General features: G+C 47.7%; 1 long non-coding RNA gene across 1 annotated transcript; it reads right to left on the reverse strand.

Moving 5' to 3' along the window:
- Nucleotides 1-12295: 12295 nt before the first annotated feature.
- Nucleotides 12296-13152, reverse strand: LOC127331596 (uncharacterized). The gene is made up of 3 exons (XR_011755666.1): nucleotides 13016-13152; nucleotides 12562-12772; nucleotides 12296-12409 (listed from the first exon to the last, which is right to left on the reverse strand). It is a non-coding gene; the product is annotated as an uncharacterized lncRNA (long non-coding RNA).
- Between the last annotated feature and the right edge of the window lie 925 nt (nucleotides 13153-14077).

The raw sequence follows: 14077 nt of genomic DNA on the forward strand, positions 1-14077 counted from the left end.
TGGAGCGCTGAGAGTTGTCATCCCACTCACGCTGCTGCCTGCGCTGCACCTCCTGTTCCCGATCAAGGCGCTGACGGAGCTCTTGGTCCCGGCGGCGCGCCTCGCCGCCCGAAATCGCCTCGTAGGGCCGCTTGCCGGAGTTCCCACCGCGCCAGTTACGGTCCATCAGCACGCGGGAGAGGACGGCGCCTGAGGTTGGATCGGTGTGAGAGTGGAGGATCTTGGCTCGTCGGTGGAAGCGGGAGATGTCGTGTCTGGAGGCTGGGAACCCTAATGATGGATCTAGGGTTCCACTCTTCAGCCAAAGCCACTTAAGTACCGGCGGCGCAGGGGCAGGATCGGAAATGCGGAGCCCTAGATCCGGAGCGTCGATCTGGCCCGTTATATTTTGCCCCTGGGGTACGTGGCGCAAATCCAACCGTTCCCCCGTGGAGAGCGTTGGCGGCCCAAGGCCAGTTGGCCCAACAGAGGAAGGCCCAACAGAAACTGCACGGCCCAGGCCCGTAAGTGGGGCCGCGGAGGGAGCCAGCAACCCTAGCTTAGCCCGCTCCTCCCCGCCCGGCGGCGGCGGCGCTCCGGCCGCCGCGACCCAGATCGGAACCGTGCCGACGAACAGGAGCGGGGCCGTCGCCGCCGATTCAGACGAAGGGCTCCGCCCGCTTCCTCCCACCGGAAGCGCGGGGAAGTCCGCTGAGGAGAGCAAGAAAGCCGTCTCCGCCGAGGGAGCCAAAGGAGGCGACTGGATCTGGATCTGTGGCGTCTTCTCCGACGCCGGGAGGTCCTCCGACGAAGATCCGACCGAGAGCGACAGCTGATGGTCGAAGAAGTCACCGAGCGAGGTAACCCCAGGCCCCTCCGGCCTGGTTGCCTCACCGTCGCAATCGGAGGCGGAGACGCCCTCGTCTCCAGAGGGAGCGGCCTGCCGCCCGGAGATGAGCTCGCGAGCCTCTGCACCTCGATCCCCCCGGATCCGGCGCGCAGAGCTGCGGTGGGCGGCACGGCGGCGAGTGGGCGGGGAGCTCCCTGCTCCCCGCGCGGCGTCGCGCGAGTCACTGGTTCGCCAGGGGCGGCGCGCGGTCAGGCACATCGCCAGAGCTCCGCTCACAGACGGATGTTCATATGAGAGTACTGTCGAATTCTTAACCTTTCTTCCCTGTACAATTCTTCTGTTCGTCAATTTTGATGGCCTTGAAGCCTAGTTCTTGGATTTTGCCATCAATCTTTGGAGCGATAAAGGCCAACGGAGTAATCGACCACATGAAGTCTTCAGGGGAGATTCCTCTCCTCGGGAGGACGTCTGATTCTCTCCAACTCTTGCCTCAGCAGTCTCCCTATGTTTGCGATGGGGCTCTTCTTGCTTCAGGATGGAGTTCATGACAAATTTGACTCACACCGCTCCCGGTTCTTTTGGGAAGGAGCGGGGCCGAAACGCAAGTATCACCTGGTCAATTGGCCGGCGATTTGTAGACCTAAGGAAGCAGGAGGTTTAGGTCTTCTTAACACTAGAAAGATGAACATAGCCCTTTTGCTCAAATGGGTTTGGAAATTGTTCCAAGGAGACAACGCTTTATGGGCACAGATTCTTAGAGCCAAGTACGCGACTGCGACGGATATCTTTTCTGGTACGGGAGCAGGGGGCTCTCCATTCTGGAAAAGCCTACATAAAATCAAGCACTTCTTTAAATTAGGAGCCAAACACTTAGTAAGGGATGGGTCCCGAACCATGTTTTGGCTGGATCTTTGGTTTGGGCAGCGACCTCTTAAGGATCTTTTCCCCACTCTTTTCAGCACATGTGACAACCAACAAATCTCTGTTGCCTCCGCTTGTGCTACCCCTTCGGACCTCCGCTTCTGTAGAGCCTTTGGCCCTCAAGCTAGAGATGAATGGGCCAGTTTGCACCCCATCCTCCAGGAAACCAATCTCGCTTCGGGAGTTGACACTATCACCTGGAACCTTGACCCCTCGGGCTGTTATTCCGTGTCATCCATGTATAAGAAACTGTCCGAGGGCGCGACCGTTGCTCACGCAAGGGATGTGTGGGCAGCCAGACTCCCCCTTAAGATTCGGATTTTTACCTGGCAGTTGATCCTTGATCGTCTCCCGTCCAGCCAATTGGTGGCTACCAGGTTTAGCCCGGCAACAGGGAGATGTGCCCTCTGTGATGCGCCTGAAGACGCCAATCATATCTTCTTCACCTGTTCGCTGGCTAGATTTATGTGGAGTGTGGTGAGGCAGCTCCTCGAATGTCGCTGGAACCCTACGTCTTTTGCTCAGTTCTTTGCCATCGTCTCTAGTTTTTCGGGCCGTCCGCGCCGCCTTATTTGGACCCTTTTTGCTGCTCAAAGCTGGGCGCTTTGGCACGTTCGCAATAAGCATGTTTTTGAGTCTAGGGTGATCTCTAAACCTGCTAACCTCCTTTATAAAACTATCGTGTTGTTGCAGTTTTGGACTCCTCTCGCAAAGACTCAAGACAGAGCAAACCTGTTGGAGATGGCAAGGCAACTAAGACTTATGCACGCGGGCATGGTGGCAAGTGACCAGCAAGAAACGCAGATGGCGCAGACGCTCACGACTACCCCTCTAGATGATGCTCCATGACTTAGTCTGAGTCGCTCCCGTTTGTTGTTTTCTTGTTAAGCTGTTAGCTTTTACTTTTCGGCTAAGCTGTATGCCGCAGCAATGTAATCTCACTATGTTTCGAACCTTGAGGGCTTTATTAATTTAAAGTCGGGCACTAGATGCCTTTTATCTAAAAAAACAATTGGGCGCCTCATCGATTGTCTGCCCGATCTTATTCGATTTGACTGTTGTTCCATTTTCCTGGTTCATCATCCTCCGTTGTTTGTTGATCTCGAAATCTTCCTATACATGATCGTGAAAGAAAATAATCAATTCTTAAGATCATTGACTGAGGGATGAGAAGACAAAAACGAAATCACCCATATCCTGATTGGTTTCTGTTCCAAACAGTGAATGCGTTGATCAGTTAAGAACGATTAGCATGTGTGCATGCTATCGATCGTTGATATGGAGAGAGTTTTCATGGCATGGATGAGTTTCCGATCCTCGTTTTCCTTTCTATCTTGGCCAAACTCAGTAGTTTGAGCGTGTTTTTTTGACAATCAATACCACATATATTTATAGCAATAAATAGTACATGGTAGAGATGAACTGACTCCAACCATTACAAAATTAAGTCTAAACGATAGTAACAAATTTTCGAGGTATTCAATTTTTTTTCTTCTTTCAGAACACAATCTTGTAGTCTTCTGAAGGCAGCCAAAGATAGATAACGAACCATAGACCTGTAGATACCGACGAAAGTTCTCCCATAATTTTTTGAGCCGCAATGCCAAAGCTGCGTGCACGCACGCAACCATTAAAGCAGTCATACAACATCGGTAAGAGTACCAACACCAGTATGTCAGGGAATAATAACCGGCTAGCTTTGTCGTCGTCGATGGAGAGCCGAGAGTATGAATCATCATTGTCGAGGACGTAGCAGCCGGGACAAAAACTGCGAGGATAATCCTCCTCGCAGCAACAACGACAAAAGATCCAAAATCGATCTTGTGAAGCAAGATCCGAAAACCCATATCTAAAATATTGTGATTGTTCAACACCACCATTGACCCCGGGAAGAAGGTCTCGTCGCCGAACGAAAGACCGAAGATCACTTATTGCAGACGATGCCATCTCCATTGAGGGGAAACCAACAAGAAGGCGACTACCAAAATCCTAACATAATCTAATGAAAACAATACTTTTATTCGAAACTCCACGCATAGATCGGGTTCCCTACTCCTCCCGATGCTGGCGAAGCCGACCGGAGGAGGGGGAACCAATCTATGGAGGAGGATGAACTGGAGGTGGCTAGGGTTGAGGCGGCGGTGAGAGGAGAGATGGGAGGAAAAGACTAGGTTACGCTCGTCTTTCGCGCATGGTAACTAAATCCAGTAGTTTGAGCGTGTTGATAACGTATTAAAGTAATATTGAGAAGCAAACGAGAGAGATAACAAATGATTCAACTGATTCATTCCATTGATGATTCACAACTTATATACAAGGGGAAGGGACGTAAATATGGGTCACGTCCGTTCGAAGAGGTGTGAGGAAGAGTTGTGTCTGTTGACAAACCAACCAACACAGAAAATTACACGAGGGAGGATTATCCCTTTAATTAAACCTATTTAATTAAATCCTAACAAATGCTACCAAATAGGTACTCGGGACAAATTTGGAGACCCTAATTAAGTGGGGTGAATGTACTAGGATGTCGCCTAGATGGGGGGGGGGGGTGAATAGGCGGTGTATAAAAACTTCTACTTGAGAGCTAAACTAGGCGGAATAAAACTACTAAGTGTTTACTCCTTCCGTCCCAAAATGTAAGGCGTCTAAGGATTGGTCAAAAGTCAAACCTTACAAACTTTGACCAAATATTTAGAAAAAATATTTACATCTACAATATCAAATTGACATATTAAGAAAATATACTTTAGGGTGAATCTATTGATAATGATTTACTATTGTAAATATTTATATTTTTGGGTATAAACTTGGTCAAACTTTAAAAACATTGACTTTTAACTAATCCTTAGACGCCTTATATTTTGGGACGGAGGGAGTACTACTTTAGCTCAAAGCCTATCAATTAGGGGTCTGCCTAAGAGCACCAACAACCTATGCTAGCATGATGAGCAACAAGGTGATAACAAGCTAGGTATAGCACATCAAGCATGATAGATATCACAATGTAAAGCACATAGGTAAAGAAGCTTGGGTTGAGAAGTAACCGGTGCACGAGGAGACGACGATATATCCCGAAGTTCACACCCAAGGGTGCTACGTCTCCGTTGGAGCGGTGTGGAGGCACGAGACACTCCAATGAGCCACTAGGGCCACCGTATTCTCCTCGAGCATTTCCTCCATGGGGGAAAGCCTCGATCCACTAAGGGACACTTGAGGGTGGTCACCGAACCTGTACAAGCATGGGCAAACTCCCAAGTATCAAGCTTGAGGCAACTCCACAACACAGAGGCTCTCAAGTACAAGGCCACAAGAGGCTACAACACGCCTCACCGGCAACAAAGCCACCAAGGCACCAATGCGCCACAACCGGCTCCAAAACCACAAAGGCTAACACACTCCACAAAGGCAACAACGCTACAAAGGCTACCACGCCACAAAGACGACAATGCCACAAAGGCTACAAGGCCACAAGGGCTAGAACACCACAAAGGCAACAAGGCCACGATGGCAACAACACCACTAAGGTCAAACACGCCCTCTACGAGATCGAAACCCCGGAGAGAACCCAAACCGATGCACCTAATGCAATGGCTAAGAACACCACTAAGATGCCCAAGTTCTTCTCTCCCAAATTCCAACAAAGCTACAAAAGCTATTGGGGGAATAAGGGAGGAAGAACAAAATAGAGGAGGAACACAAAATTACTCCAAGATCTAGATCTAGCAAGATCCCCTCACTTGGAGAGGGATTCAATTGGTGAAGCTCTAGATCTAGATCTCCTCTCTCCTTTCCCCCAAAAATATGCAAGAAATAGTGGAGTGATCAAGAGGAGGAAGAAACACTTCAAGGTCAACAATGGAGGAGAGAGAATGGAGGGGAAGAAGTGGTTGGGTCGGAGGTGGAAGAGAGGTATAAATAGAGGGCCCAAAATATAGATGTTGGAGATAGAAAAACGGCCAGATTCACGCCGCGGTACTACCGCTTGTCAAAGCGGTACTACCGCTCGCGTGCAAATTGAGCAGAAACAGACGAAAAGATGACCCAAACCGGTAGTACCGCTGCGTGGAGCGGTACTACCGCTTGTGTCCAGATCTGAGGAAAAGCAGAAGAGAGAGAAGCAGAGTTGGGGCCAGGCGGTAGTACCGGGCCTGGTACCGGCCTGGTACCGTAACTGGGTTAGGGTACTACCGGTCCGGTACCATCCTGGTACCGCTTCGAGTCCAGTAAGCCCAAACTGCACGTGCGGTACTTGGGCCGGTACCGCCAGCGGTAGTACCGCCCGGCCCAAAAGCAATTTTGTTTTTCTTTTTCAAATATGACGATACGGAAAATGCGATATCTCGAGCTAGGAAACTCGGAATGACATGAAACCAATTTTTCCGGAAAGAGGACGACGAGTGCTATCACTACAAAAGGTGAAAATATGGAAAATAGTGAGTGATGATTTTCTCATGGTCATAGAGGTGTAACCTCTCAATATGGTATATCGGGAAAATCATCACCCTCGCACATGCAACATGCGATGCATCCGAAATCCGTTTTCGATGAGCTAGAGCTTGTCATGAGAATGAACACAAGCTCTCGAACATCTAAAGGATAAGAACCAAGAACAACCGAGAAACACGATGCTATGCATGCAAGGTTTGAGCTCTCTCCGATGATGCGATCCACTATCCTATCGAGCACAAACCTTGTCCTTGCGCGTTCCTTTCGAGTCGGCAAGCTCCGTCTTCATCCTATTCATAATTGTACATGCCACCGTCTTCCTCCAACATACACGCCACCGTCTTCATCTCTCTTCATCTTCTACACCATCTTCATATCTCTTCGACACCGTCTTCATCGTACTCGATCTTCTCCATCTTGCAACCTTGAAACCGACACATGGCTATGGACACGACCTAAGATAGATTCTCAATACAACCGTTAGTCCATAGGGATTATCATAAATTACTAAAACCACACATGGGGGCTCCATGTTCTTTCATGGGGGCATGTGCAAGTGCACACTCTAAACTTGCTTGCGGCATGGACCTGATCAAGATGACATTCCATCAGATTTATTGTGGTTTATGTAGGTCTCGTTGGGGATTTCGTCGCCGATAAGTGCATGCTGATGTCGGTGGCGGTTGGTGCGGGTGTGACTGCTCGTGGTGCTCCAATGGAGGGAGCCGGAGGAGGGTGGTGGTGTTGCATCCACATCCCTTCTAATAAAGCTCAATTTTGGCTTCCTAGATCGGGACAATATGGTTGGTGTTCTTCCTCCATCAGGTTGCCGTGGTGGTGGAGCAGTGGAGGGACATCGATCTGGTGCTGGTCTTTGCGGTTCCGCGGAGTAGGAAGATGCAGGCGATGTTGTCCAAGATCGGAAGGGCGGCGTGCTCTTCCACGACCTCTGATCTGGCCTTATCCCCTCTTATCTTTGTCTCCTTGTGGTGGTTGTGAAGAGTTGGCCTGCGACGTCGGGGACGGAGTCCCGACCGATGTTCTAGAACCGGATCTCAGCTCCTGGCCATCGGGACAGGCACTCTTGCGGCTCTCAAAGCCTCTGATGCCGATGGCGTATGTAGTTGGGATGTGCGATGTACGTTTTTCCTCTTCTTTGCTGCAGTTGAGAAAGGGGTGGAGGAGCACGGTGGACGGGAGGCCGTGGTTGGAGACGATGTACTGTACAAGCCTGGAACAAGATGAATCTCTTTGTATTTTCTTTATTTTCCAGGGTAGTTTGGGTAAAAGTGTTGGGACAGCTATGGTAGTAGTTTCTAGAGCTCTGTGTACGTGTTTGTATGAGTTGGAATTATCTTGAATACATGTACACTTTAGGAAAAAAAAGATGATATTCAAGGTTCTCACTTTTGGGTACCATGACACATCATAGTTCTTCCTGGATCTCTACATCCTAGGCTCCAGGTCTGATAACTTGGCTGAGTTGGACACCCACTTGAAGGAGAAAGGTTGATGGTACCTCTCGGATGTCGAGGTGGCCTTACGGCAGAGTTTCTCAAATCACGACGACTTTGGCAAACTTTACGTGTTGGGTAGTCGTAGATTACATGCCCTTAACAAGGCAACATCGTTCCTTCTACCTATGCGGCCGGATGCAACGAGTCTCGGGAATGACCGCCCTATCAAACTCAATCACACCTTCGCCAAGTCGGTGGCAGGCCACACGACTGACCTCGAGAGTCTATACTGCGGTACAGTTCGTCGAGAAGAACCAATGTGCGTTCATCCAAATGTGTTGCATGCATGCTACATTCATGTCGGTGTAACAAAATGTCTGTTACCTACAATGGAGTAAGGAACCCCGGGCGATACGCTAGCTAGACATCGCACATGCGCTGAAGTTAGTTTCTTTTGGCAACTCCTACTTGAGGTCTTGTGTACCGGAGTAGGATTCAGACCGCGGTTCTACGAGGTCCTGACGATTCTCATGTTGTCTAGCAACACTAGGGTGATGCTGAATGGTGAGCTACCCCTCTGCCATGTTGATGAGGAAATCCCTGCCTCACTACTACCTCCGTCATTGGAAGATAAAGATGATGTTGCTGTGAAGCTCAAGTCCAATGAAGTCAGGATTGGACCAATGACACGAGCTCGTGCGAAGCTACTTAAGCAACAGGTGAACTTGTTCCTATGTGATAATTTGATCGATGGGAACTTTATACTCCCTAAGTCGTATTATTTATGTATGATTAGGTATGAAGAGGAACCAAGCATCACACGAGGAGGAGAGGAGCAGCTGGACAAGAAGCTGGACGTGAAGCTGGACATGGAACTGGACGTGAAGACATCCCATGGACGCGCGAGGGAGGAGCGGGCGGAATGCACGAGAGGAGGAGCTGAAGTTCAGGTGGGTGGCGCTAGAACCGGTCCAACCGGCCGTGCAACCGGACCACTCGGTCCCAGGGCCGGTCCGACCGGCTGTCACGCCGGATCAGCCTGGTCCAAACCGGGAAATCCGCTTGTGCCAACCGGGCCAATGTCCAGGGGCTCTGGAGAACCTCATCCGGTCACCACCCGGCGCCACATCCGGTTGAAACCAGATGGGCCGGTCCCAGACCCGGTCAACCGGCCCCCAGGCCGGCCGAGTCCGAGTCTGTCTCGACCAGATCTATTCTGGGTCGGTTATTTTCGTACTTTTTCGACCTGAGGTCGTCCCGGACGCCTATATAAGTGCCCAGGACGCCCCCAATGTTTCTTTACACCACGTTTAAGATAAACCCTAGTTCTTAGTTGTTTGCTATGCAAAACTATTGAATCTCTACACCATATTGCTTGATTTGGTGTAGATCTGAAAGTCTTGTGTGATCTGCTGTTTCATTGGGAATTAGAAGGTTGCAACTTACCGCTACGTGGTCGGCGGCTACATGCGCAAGTGTGTGGAGTTGCGAATATCTTGCAGGGTTGAGAGCTTTTGCATTGGCGATAAGGACCAATCGAGAGATCTCGTTGCATCATACAAGTTATCATCCACTTCATCAAGTTATCTCCGCTGTGTTCACCCCGTGATCATCATCACCACCGTTGCTTACTGAGAAGATCGGGCCACCCCTTATCACATGTGGCACTGCAAATTCCCCCACGTTATAAGATCTTCAGTTTTTTTAGTGACTGGCACGCTTAATATACGCTTCTGGTCAGGGCTTGAGAGGCCGGCCTTCTCAGGTCCCTCCTCCCTCGGTACTTGGTGGCCCAAAATGTTTCATTTATGCAAACGATGTTACCACCTTATACAACCTAGAGAGGTCAGGTATTCTCGTGGTGTGTTAGTTATTTGCATTCTTTGGACATGCTTGGTGATACGTCTCCAACGTACCTATAATTTCTGATGTTCCATGCTTGTTTTATGACAATACTTACATGTTTTGCTTGCACTTTATAATGTTTTTATGCATTTTCTGGAACTAACCTATTAACGAGATGCCGAAGGGCCACTTGCTGTTTTCTGTTGTTTTTGGTTCCAGAAAGGCTGTTCGGGCAATATTCTCGGAATTCGACGAAACGAAGACCCAACATCTAATTTTTCCCGGAACCTTCCAGAAAGTCAGAGGGGGACCAGAGGGGTGTCCTGGGGGCCCCACACGTGTGGCCAGCGCGGCCCAGGAGGGGGGCGCGCCGCCCTAGTGTGAGGAGGCCCCGTGGCCCCTCCGACTCCGACTCTTCGCCTATTTAAGTCGTCCAGACCTAAAACTTCGACACCAATTGACGAAACTCCAGAAAGACTCCAGGGGCGCCGCCACCATCGCGAAACTCCATTTCGGGGGACAGAAGTCTCTGTTCCGGCACCCTGCCGGGACGGGGAAGTGCCCCCGGAAGCCATCTCCATCAACGCCACCGCCTCCATCATGCTCCGTGAGTAGTTCCCCCATGTACTACGGGTTCTAGCTGTAGCTAGTTGGTATTCTCTCCCCCATGTACTTCAATACAATGATCTCATGAGCTGCCTTACATGATTGAGATTCATCTGATGTAATCGGTGTTGTGTTTGTCGGGATCCGATGGATTGTTACATTATGATTGTCTATCTACAAAGTTTGTGAAGTTATTGTTGCTGCAATCTTGTTGTGTTTAATGCTTGTCACTAGGGACCAAGTGGCATGATCTTAGGTTTAAGCTCTATACTTATTGCTTAGATTGTATCTACAAGTTGTATGCACATGTCTATGTCCGGAACCAAAGGCCCCAAAGTGACAGAAATTGGGACAACTGGAGGGAAAGGCTTAGATATGAGGATCACATGTTTTCACGGAGTGTTAATGCTTTGCTCCGGTGCTCTATTAAAAGGAGTACCTTAATTTCCAGTAGATTCCCTAGAGGCCCGGCTGCCACCGGCTGGTAGGACAAAAGATGTTGTACAAGTTTCTCATTGCGAGCACGTATGACTATATATGGAAAACATGCCTACATGATTAATGATCTTGATGTTCTGTCTTAATGCTATTTCAATCCTATCAATTGCCCTATAATTTGTTCACCCAACACTTGTTATTGGAGAGTTACCACTAGTGTAGATCGCTGGGAACCCCGGTCCATCTTTCATCATCATATACTCGTTCTACATGTCATTGGAAGTAGTATCAACTATTTTCTGGTGCCATTGCCTCTGTGTTACTATTACTGCTGCTGTGTTACTATTACTACTGCTCTCATATCACTGCTACTTTCACATCACCCCTGTTGCTAGTGCTTTTTCAGGTGCAGCAGAATTGACAACTCAGTTGTTAAGGCTTATAAGTATTGTTTACCTCCCCTTGTGTCTAATCAATAAATTTGGGTTTTACTTCCCTCGAAGACTGTTGCGATCCCCTATACTTGTGGGTTATCAAGACTATTTTCTGGCGCCATTGCCGGGGAGGCATAGCTCTACTCATAAGTTCACCTGGGGAGTACACTCTACCTTTCTCTCCGTTTTTGTTTTATTTTATTTTGTTTTGCTTAGTTTACTTTTGTCTAGTTTATTTTTGCTTAGTTTACTTCTGTCTAGTATTATTTTGCTTAGTTTATTTTCGTCTAGTTTCTTTTTGTCTTGTTTTATTTTCCCTATATACCCGAAAATCCATAAAAATTTGAAAAACCGAAAAACTAAAAACTGTTGCTATGGGAGAACCTACAACCTATTTGGAGCTTATTGAATTATATAATAACTATAGAGAATCAAGAACGGGAAAAGTTTTGAGTGCTGTGATAGAAAAATTGAATGCAATTGCTAAAATCTTGCTTAAACGCCATGATATAAACTGTTGCTCTCAACAGGATACTAAACATCTTAAATTTCAATGTGGCTTTAGTGAGGAAGTTTTAATTAAGAACTATAATTGGAATAGCTATATTCATCTTGGGTTCGAAGAGGTAGAACAATTTGTCATATTTATGGGAGCCTCTGAGATAGAATCCTTCATTGCTAAAAATTATGAAACTTGTGTTGTTTGTACGGACCTTAAAGATTATGTCTCTTCTATTCTTAATTTTTGCATAGAAAGCTACAGTGATAATCCTTATATCATTGATCATAAAGAGAGACTCATTAATGCACAAGTATGCACTCATAATTTACAGGAACCAGTGGAAGAAGAAATTGATGAACCTAAAAGCTCATCTCCACTAATATAAAAAGCGAGAGAGGGTGGTGATCCAAACGATCTCAGCCATAGATCATCCATCCAACGATAGAGACAAGGGCGGACACTGCCTGGCGGACTGGCTGATCAGAAGCAGAAGAACGAAGAAAAAATAAACTGCCTAACTGCTCTATCCCACTACCGATCAGAAGAAAGAAAGAAAAACAGAGCCTAATTGCAGCAAACGTTTGACAGCACGACAGCCTACTATGCACCACCGGCCGACGACGCCTCCGTCGCCGTCCACACCGGCCTGCCGCCGCCACGCTACTCACGCGCACGACAGCCCACTCTGCACCGCCCGCCGGCGGCCCCGATCAACGCCATTGCTCCGCCAGGCCACGACGTAAAACCGTCCCGCCATCCGTCTGTCCCGAACGACAACCACCAATGCACCGCCGGGCGTCTGCTCTGCACCGCCGGCCACCGCCGGCCACCGCCTGCCAAACACCGCCACTGCTGCGCCCTCCGCCGTCGTCTTCGGCCACCCGTCCACAAATCGACGACAGGCGCCCAGGGTGGAACCAAAGCTGCATCCCTGCAGCTTCTCTTTTCAATTTACAAGTATGCAAAATCGAAGGTTTGTTTTCAGAAGTGCACATGCTGCCATCTATTTTCTTTCTAACTTTCTATCATATATGTTGTCACAGATAGAGAACCTCGAAATAGGAGGGGAATTCATATGCTGACCTGGCTGCCTTGGCTGCCACTCACACATACAACACTTGGAAGAGCTTAGGGGACCACAGTCCAGTAGCAACAGATAGCCAACCCCCTTGGAGTGGGCTAGGATCAGAGCTCCACTGAAGGTGAAATGGCAAGCTTGCAGATTTAGATTTCCAAACAGGTTTTTCTGTTTGAACCTTGCTGTCATCCTTCTCTTAATTTGATTTCCTGCCGGCTTGAACATGGTAATGATGGTAATGGATGGTATTTCATGAATTTGTACCAAAGGCGGGTAAAAGCATCAGCCGGAGCTGTAATTTCTTATTTCTTTCACAGGTGATATCTTTGCAAAAAAAAACCTAATTTTGTGTGGATTTTTTGTTTTTAAATTCACTGACTAAAAGGTTTCTGCTTGACAAGAGCAAAACATGCAACCAATAAATTTGTGCTTGACAAGAGTTTTGACTGATTTACTTACTTCTTTCTCCCGGCTGGTGTATAGGGACATGGTAACTGAAAGCAGCAGCATCATCTGCACCACGAGTCCACACATTATTCCGAAGTGCGAACCATGATCCCTGAACTCTTGAGTGCAGAAATAAATCTCGAGCCAATTCGTCGATGATCAAACACCGCAAGAGAAGCCTTCGTTCCAACACAGCCGACGAACCTGAAAATTCTACATCCGGTCACAAAGAAGGTACATCAATTTGCATATGCTCATGACTCCAAACTCAATGCTTGTTGTACCAAACTTGTCAAGTGGCTATGTGCACATCCTAACTTTGTTATGCCTACCCAAGGGAGAGTGAGGCTATGACTTGATAATAATATGCTAAAGCCTAAATGATTGCAGGTGTACCAGATGACTACATACAGTAGCAACAATAAAAGATACTAAGAGCAGACATTGTTATAGCAAGATAACGAGACAACTACATACGTACATGTCAAAATAATTTCCAAGTGGAGTATCATCTATATTTACCTGAAACAACACATTGCAGGTCATGGAAAGCAAAAGCCATGCCCAAAATTGGTATCATACTGGAAATGCATTCCAGGACTTCCACTAGATTTCATGAATTCAGCAATACCATACACCTATTAAACAGTTGAAATGGAGGAAACGAGTTAAGCATTGCAGACTTTTTTTCATACTTTGATACTTCAGTATTTAGTAAATGGCGAAGAAACTTAAGTGGGGTATTAAAAAAAGTGCACGATGGAAGAATGATCCCTGCAAAAAATAGCAATTACCAAAGATCAGTTTAGTGGTTCTTGTGAGGACCTGGAATGACCACAAAACACTACAGAGCGAGCACAATCAGTAGTACCAATTACATATTAGCCAGTACTATTTCATTGAGATGGCAAAGCATCCATGTGAAAGATTACAGACACCAACCTATTTACAATTGGGAGAAGGCATATGAACTGCATAGACTGAACGATGGTGTTATCGCCTAATACTGGGGATTTCAAGTAGTGTGGAGATGAGAGGGAACTGTCGAACTTAGGATGGAGGCGATCTATCGGG

Source organism: Lolium perenne, chromosome 1 (genome assembly GCF_019359855.2).
Source record: "Lolium perenne isolate Kyuss_39 chromosome 1, Kyuss_2.0, whole genome shotgun sequence".
In the NCBI taxonomy this organism is placed as follows: domain Eukaryota; kingdom Viridiplantae; phylum Streptophyta; class Magnoliopsida; order Poales; family Poaceae; genus Lolium; species Lolium perenne.